The sequence below is a fragment of the Daktulosphaira vitifoliae genome, unplaced genomic scaffold, assembly GCF_025091365.1.
Source record: "Daktulosphaira vitifoliae isolate Bord-2020 unplaced genomic scaffold, ASM2509136v1 Scaffold_5, whole genome shotgun sequence".
NCBI lineage: Eukaryota > Metazoa > Arthropoda > Insecta > Hemiptera > Phylloxeridae > Daktulosphaira > Daktulosphaira vitifoliae.
Window position 1 is genome coordinate 33,236,158 of NW_026099576.1, and position 12,051 is coordinate 33,248,208.

Genomic DNA, 12,051 nt, shown 5'->3' on the forward strand with positions numbered 1-12,051 from the left:
TTTTTTTTTGATAGTGATTTTAATCACTGTCAGATATCATTATACTTGATCCAACTATGCCACGTCACCACTGTGCCGCGACCCCCCTGTGCTGGGTTTTTTAAGTATTCTTTTGATGGTTACCGTGGTCGGCCTGATAAAAAGTAATATAGCACTGCGAGTGCAAATTTGATAAAATTATTCACTTCAAACGTCAGTCATATCTTATACACTTATGGTAATTAAGGTAAATGAATTAAAAAAAAGAAAATATAAAATAGCACGGAAAAGTGTTATGGTTTAATTACGCTATCAATTTTTTAGTGTAATTTGTTTGTTTTTTTTTCGAATTTTCTCAGTAGAAGTATAAACTTAAAATAAATAACAAGTGTAAGTTACTCGACAATTTTAAATATCATCAATTGTTTGATAATAAATTACCACCCCTAAATTGATCCAGTGACTTAATTGTCTAGTTGGCTATTGTTTACACTTCCTAGCAATACTAGTGTGAGTTGTGGAGGGCCTCGAGTCTAATGGAATGGATGAATGAAAATCGTCGCGACCGACCAGCCGTCCCGATGGATTTCTGTAACTGGATAATCGATAGGCGCACGAGGACCACAGACGAAATATTATTTATACCTCGTTGCCGCGTTACATCATATTGTACACGTTGTTATTGTTACACGTGATATCATAACAACGTACGTAACCGAAACCCGCAAGACTTCGTTTTCTGTCCGACCAAGCGATGTCGCGGCGGAATGTTGGGACGGACGCGCCGCCGAGCGCCAGTCTGAGGCATTTTGTCGTCGCCTGTTCAGTCGTTATAATTATTATCCCGCCAACGACGACCACATGACACACGGTATTCGGTCGATTAACGCGCGCGTACCTCTACTCCATCCCTAGTGGGACGATCGCCGTGCCGGCCAAATTCTGTAAGCGGTTTAGACGCGGACAAAAAATCAACATTCGGTCGTGTAACGCGGCCGCCACATGATAACTGCACACGCCGTAGAAATGCGTTTTCACGTTTTCCGCAGTGGCAAATTATTTGTCCGACTGCAACACGTGTAATAATAATTACCGAGTTACGCAATACAACACGCGGTGTTTGAATGCATTGTATACACAAACACTACACGGTCTATTACTGTATTTATTGGACCAATGAACTCTTGTACTCCAAGTGCGTGCGAGTCGCCGAACACGTGATTCATCACAGATACTCGCTGTCCGGGACACAACCTGAGAAGAAGGAACACATTTTTAATTTTCTAGCGAAGCCATGTAAAAATGGTTACAAAACGGCGTACTATTAGTTGCGTCGTCAGCACACACAAAAAAAAAAAAGTAGAAAAATAACACGAAAATAAACATTCGCTGGTTACACGAGAATCATCTTTTTTTTTCTTTTTAATTTGAAAACTATGACTAAGTATTGAACGAATTGTTTTCTTCAAAGCAGTAGATAAAAATGCTGGTGGCGTTGACACTGCTCAATTAATTAATTAACAGCAGAGTGTGGCGTACAGAACGGTCTCTAATGGGAGTGCCTGCGACTCAAAGACCGATGACTCAGACGAAAGTGAGTTCAAAGATAATGTGTACATTTGAAATCACGATCGAGAGCACAACATACACTTACACACCCATCGTGTACACGTACAACAACAACACCCGAAGCTATGGGCAAGATGATAATGATACGTTTAACAGCGCGATGATGGCCAACAGGGTAAGAGCAACTGACGTTAACTGCGCAACGTCTTTAATAGAGACACGAGTTGATGGAAATTTTAACCCGACCGCCGATGGTAACCGGAAAGAATGTTTATGAATTCATTCGGAACACCGTCGTCAGATTGTTACGTTAGACTAAAATACACTATAGACATATCGTCGGGAATGCAATTAATGATGAGATGTCTTCATAATTGAATAAACAGTGTACGCTGGCTGATGTTGTAACGGCCGCAAACCGTATCCGCTCAATTGTCACCGGTCGTTCGCCGGGGACTTGAATGCACAGAAACGCGTCAAGCTCACGACCAATGGAATACACGTCAGTGGCGGCGACTCGCGTGAGAAATCCAAAGGAGTACAGAATTAACGTCGGATCGCAATAAATTTACAAGCAGCCAAAAGTTTACTGAAATTCATTGACCGGACAATATTTTACTTAAACAAAATTGAATGGTTTACTTCATTTATTTCACACTTGCCCCGTCCGGGTGCGCTCAAAGTACCGCGTTGGGCAATACCGATTGAGGCGGACGTTTGGTTTACGTTGTTCAATATTGAGTCAAACTCGAATGTTCACTGAATTTGAATTCATTGAGTTTTTTGGCAACTGTTCCGACGCGTGTAGTGCGAGAGAGCCGTCGCCGTCGGACAGCCGAGACGTTAACATTTAACGGGACGGAAAGAAAAGTGAAACATTGTTACACGGCTATATTCAGTGAAATTTCCTAAGAACATGTCACAAGAAAAATACATATGCGAACAAACAGAACGACGCCACCATACGGTTTTTTCATTGTTCTTGTAGCGAATTACAACAATACGACACGGACAAAAATAATAATTAAGTTTCACTACACAAAACGTCCGTACAATACGAACCGTTCGTTTTTCTGCACGCCAAGCAGATTATGTCATCATTGATGAGCGCGCGAGAACGGCAAACGCACAACAAAGGCTCGTAAAAGATCTATGATTTGTTCCCCGCGGGAAGCCTCCGTCGGAGGTTATCTATCACAGCTCGTCTGCGAGAGATTGACGGTACGAATCGTGATCGTGCGAATTCGGCCGTAGAATAGAAAAATAAAAAAACAATATTTGTTTACAAAACAACAGTATCGTAATAGAATGGATACAAAGTGAACGGCAGCCTGGAGGCCTAAAATTAGCATATATCATAAACAAACCATTTTCGATTGTAATTTCCACCGACGTTTTCGTTTAAATCATACGAAAATCCAATTAAAACGCGTTGGGCGAACAAGTAATTCGATTACAACGTCAGTGTAAAACAATAACATATAGCCGGCGGATTCGCCAATAGATTCCAGTGAACGCTTTCAGAATAACCGATAGACCGCACCTTTCACATTCGGACAATAATGACGATAATTGGCCAACGCGTTCCGCTAATAAAACTAATAAAAAAAAGAAAAAAACGGCGTCCAGCGCACATTTTTTTACCGCGTCGCTAATATCAAAACGGATGTCGGCCAAACACTATATGCGCGAAATTGAAACTGCAAACACAACCGCCTTCGTGTGATAAGACAGTAGAAGATGCGGTTGAATTATGTTGTGTGGGATATTTGGTCGACTGGAGGAGACGAAACGGTTTTCCGATCTGTTCGAGGGCACGTGCGCGCCGTCGGCCTGTGGTATCACATACAACAGAGTGTATGGAAAAATCGTGTTGATTATAATTGGAATACCCAACAGGAGAATTGTGTCGACACAGTTACAAAAAAAAAATAAATAAATAAATAAAAACAACATCAGCGCGATTGTTAGTAAAAAAAAAAAAAAATATGCCATAAAGTGTACAATTAACGCGGTCGCCATGAAGAGTCGACGAGAAGGGCGAGGAAAAAAATACAAGACAAAACTTTGACACGTAGAGGAGGCGTTAAGTAGCTGCCGGTTTTGATGATCACGAACGAGCAGCAGAAAGACTACAGAAAAATATAATAGGAAAAAAGGACACCGTTATAATAGGTTCAGGTATTGCACGCGGTTGCTCTCGGCCGACGTCGTGATTTCCATGTATAAAAAATCGTTTCCCCTGTCACACAATTTGCTGCACGCCGGACGGACGTGCCACCTCAACGCTAAATAATTGCCAACACCGTATCCTTTTCCACTCCCCTAGAGTCCTCTACAAACTGTCGTTTTTACGCTCTGATAATATTACAATAATTGACTGGCGAATAAATACTAATTTATTTTTTATCCGCAAAACAAGCAAAAACGTCCCCATTGTCATTTTAACTGTAATTGCAATTTCCCAAAAATAGAAAACAAAACGTACTATACACGATTGCGACACATTGTGTACATGAGCTAAATCCGTTGATTTGATAAAAAATGTACGCGACACCTATTCACAGATTTTCCTTTCCGAAAACACATTTAAAAAAAAATTTTCTATTTGACTTTTTGACCACGTTCATAGCACATTTGAAAATCACTAATAATCATTCACAACTCTAAAAAAACAATCATCATTGGCTTAGATTCTTAAAGTTTTTCGACTGAAGATAGTATTTTATTAGAAAACGTTTTATGTACTTCTACAATGATTTATCCAATCCGAATTTACTATCGTACTTAGGTCCTCGACGAAACAAAAGGGAAAAGGCGATTATTTTTTCTTCGACATTCGATACACGTTGTGTGTGTGCCAATACAAAAGAACTGTGTCGAGACAACAGGAAGCTTTTCCTACGCACGAATAAATTTTCGATCGAGTTCTCACACTGACTACACACACACATGAGTCCTGTTCCTAAGACTCATTCAAGGTAAGTGTCTTCGAGTGCTCTGAACACACGTCGGATTACCATGCAACACAAATAAAAAGCTCGTTATTTGCCCAATCTCAATGGGGTGCTGGTTTATTTTCTAAACGCCGCTAAAATTTATATTCTTTGGAACTTTACACGTTTCTTAAATGATACAGACTTTTTTTAATGCGTCGTAAAACTAATACAACACACACGCAACCGGCCGAATGGATTAGATAATTATTTTACACGCATGACCGTTTATTTTTAGAGCTAAAAAACACTCGCGTAAAGCAGTAACATATTAGAGAGACTTAATAATTTCGCTACACACGCCATAAAATATGATCGCAAGAATATTATATTTATTAAAACCACAGGGCGTAGTTCCCCAGCCGGTCTATTTAAATGTTTTACGTCGAACGCGAATATTAAACAAACATTTTCCGGATAAATCAGAGCGTAACGCACACAAAAACTGTATTTTTTACGGCACACGTGTGTACCTATTCATATTCAGACCGATTGGGATCTTTTTGAACATTTTCTGACGCGTTCAAATAGTAACAGCCAAACGACGCTCGTTGAAGAGACCTCTTGAACGCAGAAGGAGAGACGCCGCCGGCGATGGAGGCGTAAGTCGTTAGTTGTTTTTGCGTCGTGTAAATATTTTATTGTGATCTATAAAAGACAAAAGTATTGTGTGCGTGTCCTATGGCCGAAAAAACAAACAATTTTCGTCGACGCAGTTTTAAACATAAACCGCCAACAACATTGTCGTCCGGACAATAACATAAATACACAGAAACACGACAAAATGACGACCTACATCATAATAAAATACGAACGCATGTACAACCGAATCAATTATTTTCTAATTTGTAAAGCGGCTCCTCTCCGGCGTAAGACGCCCACGCAAAACATAACAAAATTTCAACAGTATCCTGTCGTGTGTGTTTAATGACTCGTCAACCGTAAGTGGTGAGATAGTAAAGTGTCCGAAAAAAAAAACAACAAGCAACACCCATCCATCCTAAGCGCGTGATTTATGTGCGCGAAAAGCGACTACACGTTTAATCGTTTAAAAAACCGTGTCGCCGCTGCCGTTGGTGTGTGTGCGTTAAACGACCTCGTTCCCCTAACGATGACACCACAGACATCACACACACACACATGACTGAGTGCAAACACAATTATTTTATGTTCTCTGTGTCCCGCAAAAGATGTACCATTAGTGATAAGGCAATTGTTGCATTGTCGATCGACTGCTGAGTGGTCAAATATTCTCTGCGGAAAAATTGTATCGGATTACGACGAGTGCAACAAACGTCTATACCTGGAAAAGGGTGCGAGTGGTGTAGACAATTAAAAAATTTGTCCGTCGACCAACACACGCGATTGTTGCCAAAATAAAGATAAAAAAAAAATGCTGATATGCGAAACGCCCAAAGAGTTCCAAAAACGCTGAGCAGCCAACGTCTGCCGAAGGAGAGAGCCCGGGCGCCCGCCTCAAGGTTTCATTACTTTTTTTCATTTTCCGTAACGAAAAAAAATATATATTAATGAAAAAAATTCTACACGACTCCGTCGTCGTGTGCACCGATGCCAACGACAATAATGATTTGTCGTTCTTGTGCATTTTATGCAATTGAACGTGTCGCCGGTTGTTTTTCGAACGTCCGTTTGTGCTTTATGAATTTATAAATATAATACCGATTTGCGTACTTGTCACTTTTCATAACCACATATATAAATAACCGTTTTAAACACAATCTCAATCTTATGAATACTAGTAGATTTACACGGGGTCGCGATTGTTCGTACGATAGTTACATTCGAGTCGATACCGACTCGTTGGCTGACATCTTGAACAGATATTATGCACAATAAAAAATGTAACGCGTTATTATCAATAGTCGGTAATTACTGTGGAGCTCAATTAAAAAAACATCAACAGCGTAGCAACCTTTTAAACGATTGTTGTATTGTCTTTATTACACAACTACGGTTATTAATTACAAATGCAATTTTTTTCGAAAAAAAAAAAAAAAACCGATAAAACGTTTCGAGACACTGAACACACTAATGTTTGGTACGTCTTCCGGGAATTAAAAAAAAAAAAAATTAAAAACGAATTAAGCTATCCAACACCGTTAATAGCAACACATTAATCGTAACAAGCGGGTAGTGTTACAGTATAAGTTATCTCATCTCAGTGTGTGAACATTTTCTGGTATCAAAATACATTTTTACTCGCTCGGCGCATAATTCAACAACTCGATTTTTTAGCCGATAAACTCGTGTGTGTTGAGGAAAATTATTAATTCATACGCGAACCGACTAGTACTTATTTACGGTATAAATTATACCGAATGTTTATTCAAGAAAATCAATCATTGCCGGCCACGATTCCCCACGTGAGTAGGTGTCGGTGACTTAATGAAAAATTCTTCAATAAACGTGATATATGGTTAAAAAACTAACCGTATGGAGATCGGTTGACACATAGAATTGATATATACAAAGAGAAGACTAATATTAGCCAAAAAACCCACAGCGCATTTCAGCCTAGATAATGACACGGAACAAGCAAAACGTGTTCGAATCCATTGTCGCAGTGTATATACAAAAAAAGTACATTGTTTTAAACGAGGGTTTAAATTACAATGATCACAACACTTTCACGTAATTCACCTACTCTTTATTCGCTCCGAGTGTGTTTATTTATTCTTAAACGACTGCACAATATTAATTATTAAACCAACGGATCTATTGTCAAAAAAGTTAATGAACACACGTCCTGCACGCGAAAATAAAATAATAAAAAAAAAAAAAAAACAAAGGCATTATTTTACAGTTTCATAAGCTCATCACGTCAAGTAATTTTACACACAAGTTTATTTCTGCGTATTCGTAGAGGCTACACATTCTATTTTCGTTTAAGTATAAATAAATATTTCTTCGTTAAAGCGAATAGTCCATAAATAATATTACGTGTAAAGCGTTACAAGAATTTCAGCGGGCAAAAAGGGTCAATCGGTCAAAAAAAAAAAAAAAACATACAAATAACAGGAGAGTTGCTGCGTCTTGTCGATGAACGCCCAGTCGTTGCGACCGTTCCAGTGAATTTCTAAAAAAAAAAAAAAACCGTAACACCCATCGAATTCTCTCACAAAACCGATTTCGTTAAAAACAATCACATTAAATGTAAATTGAACGGTTGCGTATCCCGAACGGAAAAATCCTAAGTATGTTTTCTAATTGTTAGTCGCCGTCTAATGTCCAAAAAATTAGTAATGTTTATCACGTTATCGATGCGTGTGCTTGTGGTATGCGAGAAATAACGTACACACTTAAAGTTTGTGTTTTAATAAACTGCTGTTAACTGCCTGTTAATAACGTATTCATAATTTTTTTCCGGCGTGCGACCTAAATTGTTACGTTATTGTGATTGAAAATGAATAAACAAATAGGAAAAAAATCAGTCAAGGTACTGGGAAAACAATGGAACCGTCTGAAAAATAAACAAGTGACTGGCATTATAATGTGGGTTGTTAGTTCACAGATTCGTGATTTTTTTACGGGAAAGTAATTCGGACAATATTTTGTCTCGACCCAGTTGTCTTGTATTTTACTCGAATAAAACTGTTTTTTTTTTTTTATGAAAAACATCAGGTCAACACGATCATATCAACAAGACGCGTTGCTCAGCTCATCAGTCGACTGATACGCTTTTGATAGTAAATTTGCTTTGCCGACTCGAGACGCTTTCTCAATATTTCAACGAGATCATCAGATGCGTCGCTTGACACTTAATAACACGAATTAAAAAACGTGCGACGTCGATGGCGCGGTTTTTGAAGTATCACAAGACGCACCGACAACAAGAAAAACGATGCTAATTGGAAGACGAATGTTATCAGTGAAAAACATTTTTTCGCGCGTATTACACATTGAATTGTTTTTTTGTTAGATTCATGACTGGTAATCCTATTGAATGTTTTAATCAAAGTTGAGCCGGCCAACAGAACGGGCGCAGCGACTAGACGGGCTTCGATTAAATATCTAAAGTGGTCGTTATTTTGGGTGACGACATGCCGACACCGGTTTTAGTGTACTCTTTTTGGGTGCGCACCCTTAAACGATACAATTTTTGGTATCCCAGCAGAGTGGCTCGACAAAAATGTCGTTTTCTTCCAGACATCTAAATTGACCAATTTACACGATAAAACGACAAAAAAATATGGTTGTAATGTGGCTGGCTTACAAGCAAAACGCATTAAATGTGTCCGCCTTATGAAATATCGACAGACGATACGAATGGTTGATATTACGCGATTATATAAATCAAACTTAAGTGCGAAACCCCGCGGAATGACTACACACACAGTTTATGTTAAATCGTAAAGGATACTTCAAAAAGTGCAGTCGTACTCCGGGAGATGAAATCTCAACACACTCGAGGCGCTGGTAAAATTTCAGCTTTACATAACCACATCGGGCTGTACGATAGACGGCCCATAACGTCCAGTCCATTTTTATTAAAAAGAATATTTATAGATTGCACTGCCAAAGTGACACGCACGTGATCATTATTGACTGCCTTCACGCTTAACATACAAAACGCTATAATAAATCATAGTATATATATATATATGTATATTGCAAATCTGTTAGTCTAGCAAAAGTTATTTATAACCATATCCTGTTATGGAAAATCAAATAAAAACAATTTCATTGTCACGACGAGGGTTTCTTCCATGCGCCATGCGAAATTTTTCAAATGGGCTCCAGTACACAAAATTTATTGAATTTCTTCGTGGCGACAAATAACGGGTTCCAACGAGTTTATTAATTGGTTGTTATGCAAATGCAATGTTTTGTTATTAATTTGTACTTAAACGTGTATAACTACTGAGAATTTATTATGAAAAAAATTCAACAATGACCAATTGATATGTGAAACTAGAAAAATAAATACAGTCGGTTAAAAGAAGGCAAACTCGTTGCTAAATTCATCATAATAATAGACTATAGATTGTATCTAAACGTTATAAGCGAAATTTCCTCTAGGGCCATTAGACATATAAGCATGTAAAAAAACGTGATTTACCTGAAACAATCGAGCTGAAAAATGTGCAAATCCAAAAGTACAAATTAATCACTAAATAAGTAAGGAATTGAGAATAAAAAAAACCCCGAACACTTCACTGACGTTCCAACGGTTTTTACTGTGACAGAGATGAGTCACGACGGCCGCGTTTCTGCGGTAACGATAGCTCTCGCTTACTGTGATGGGTACGCACAACGAACACGAGCGCCGAGCCGAAACCGCACTGTCTTTGCCACCACCGCCGACACTAAACTACCTCTGTACGCCACACGCGCCTTGGCTGCACCGACACAACCGCGTAGAATATCGTTATTATTACCGTTCGCCTACTCTGCCGACGACACACTCATTAACGCCGGTTGACGATTTATTATTATATAAAATATATATCGAGTTTACATACTGACACAATGTCCTCCTTTTAGCCGTAATAACTTACGGCCAGCGCCAAGGGACCCTGTAGCGTGGCGCGTCGTCGTCCAGACGTCACACTACCTACGGACGGTCCACCGTGTTGTACGCCGTTTACCGTCACTGCCGTCCATGTAAATTCACCACACCTGGCCGCCCAGCGAAGAGGTGCACGCCGAGTACCGACGACCACAGGGTTTCCCCCGGAATCAATCGCCTCCAAAAAAAACGGTCGTCAGCAAACAGATCCGTTGAAACTACTAGACATTTTTCATGTTTTCCCTTCGTATATACATTTCATCAATTATATGGTCGTAATTCAAAATAAAGTTTGACGTCTTAGCAACACCGAAGAAATGAATCTCACAGGCCGTTAAAATTTGTAAGGCATCTCTTCGTCCTTTGATACACACACGTTAATCCCATTGGACCCGGGCCGGTTTAATGACCCGGAAGAGAGCGCAGCACGGAATCGGTCGGTGCATTACTATACATTGGAAGACGTACAAACTAAAAACATGAACTACAATCGAAACACAGTCACGATAAGGGAATCTAAATGACCATATTAATTAGTGAATAATATTACAACGAAAAACAATCTCATACAGTCACGGGACTGTTTGAGCAATAACGTTTTCGATTTTACTGGCTCAACACGTGTCTGATATGAATAATACTAATTAAACGTCGTACGGTTAAAAAACGTTGATAAAAAAAGCGCTTTCGTCAAAATAATTGACGATTCGTACACAGCTTGCAAACAACATACGGCAAGGCCATTAAGTATTTAGACTAGCAATCATTAACCGAGATAAAAATCAAAGAGACACTGTCAAATAAGATTAATTACATTTTTTTACTAATCGATAGAAAATATCTATGTTTCGTTATTGTCCATTCGCCGTTCTCCGTGCAGTTAGAGAGGGAAGAAAAAATATTAAGTTTAATCCATTGACTTCGGGTAAGTGTATCGAACCTCCTGATAATAGCGGTGTTTGAGGTCAAATTAATAAATCTGAATTTACATTTTTGCACAGTGTAACAGTTCAACTGTAAATTATCGCATTTGAATGATATTTTATTAATTGTTGTACCTTACGCTGCTTTTTTATCGTGTGAACATTCCCTACGCTCGTTAACCGTTTTGTTTTAATTCTCATCCTACGTAATACTATACACACTACGAAACATTGAGTTGCATAAACACTAATTATAGGTACGTGTAATTAAACTGCACCAATATGTTTATATAAGAATTTTCTCAATCATTAGTATAAAAATGTAATTGGCTAAATGAAGAACAGATTTTCGTTAGCAACGGCTGACAGCCTTGTTTTGTTTTCAAAAATCTTACATAAATCATTAAAACATAATTTCAATTTACCGCTTTAATAAAAAAAGTTTATTTCTTCAGTTATTCGTCGATATGTTTCCATCAATACATTTTTTGGAGTTTGATCTTCTGGAAAGATGGTAGAATCGATTTTTAAGATCCGTTGTCTTTCAAACAAACTTTAAGGGTAATATAATATAGTTTTATATTTTGGTACATTTATGGCGGTCGGAAACGTAAAATACAACGTTGGCCGTTTAAAGTGTATACGTTCTATAGTACTCAGACGATATGATCGTGTTTTTCTTCATTCACCGACAAAAACAATTGCACACGGGCACGAAAATTCTGACCATCATTATTATTATTACGCTCATAACACAACGCCGTAATCATAATTGTATTCCATACCCCTCCCTCTAAACGAGAAAATAATAACACATCTTCGGCACGGCATTCGCCTATTATTTTCAGTCTGTTATCACGAATCAAATCAGTTCGCGTAGACTTTAATCACGAATCAAACACACTACTTTACTTGCTTTTGTTTTCGTGTTACAGTGTATTTTTTGACCATTGTACGATCATTGAATTACAACATTTATCTACTATTATAATAATGAAATCACTTTTAACGACTGCAGTTGATCACGTATTCACTACTATGCGTCGGTTCGCTT

General features: G+C 38.4%; 1 protein-coding gene across 16 annotated transcripts in view; it reads right to left on the reverse strand.

The window, feature by feature from the left end:
* Positions 1-12,051, reverse strand: part of LOC126907983 (rho GTPase-activating protein 21) — a 46,540-nt gene that overhangs the window by 19,631 nt on the left and 14,858 nt on the right. The window contains exon 1 of one of the 16 annotated variants that reach the window (XM_050689741.1): positions 9,625-9,874. The exons of the other annotated variants lie outside the window; for them this stretch is intronic. The gene's annotated coding sequence lies outside the window, so the exon portion shown is untranslated. Of the gene's footprint in view, positions 1-9,624; positions 9,875-12,051 lie in introns of those variants that run through there. 16 annotated transcript variants of the gene reach the window in all.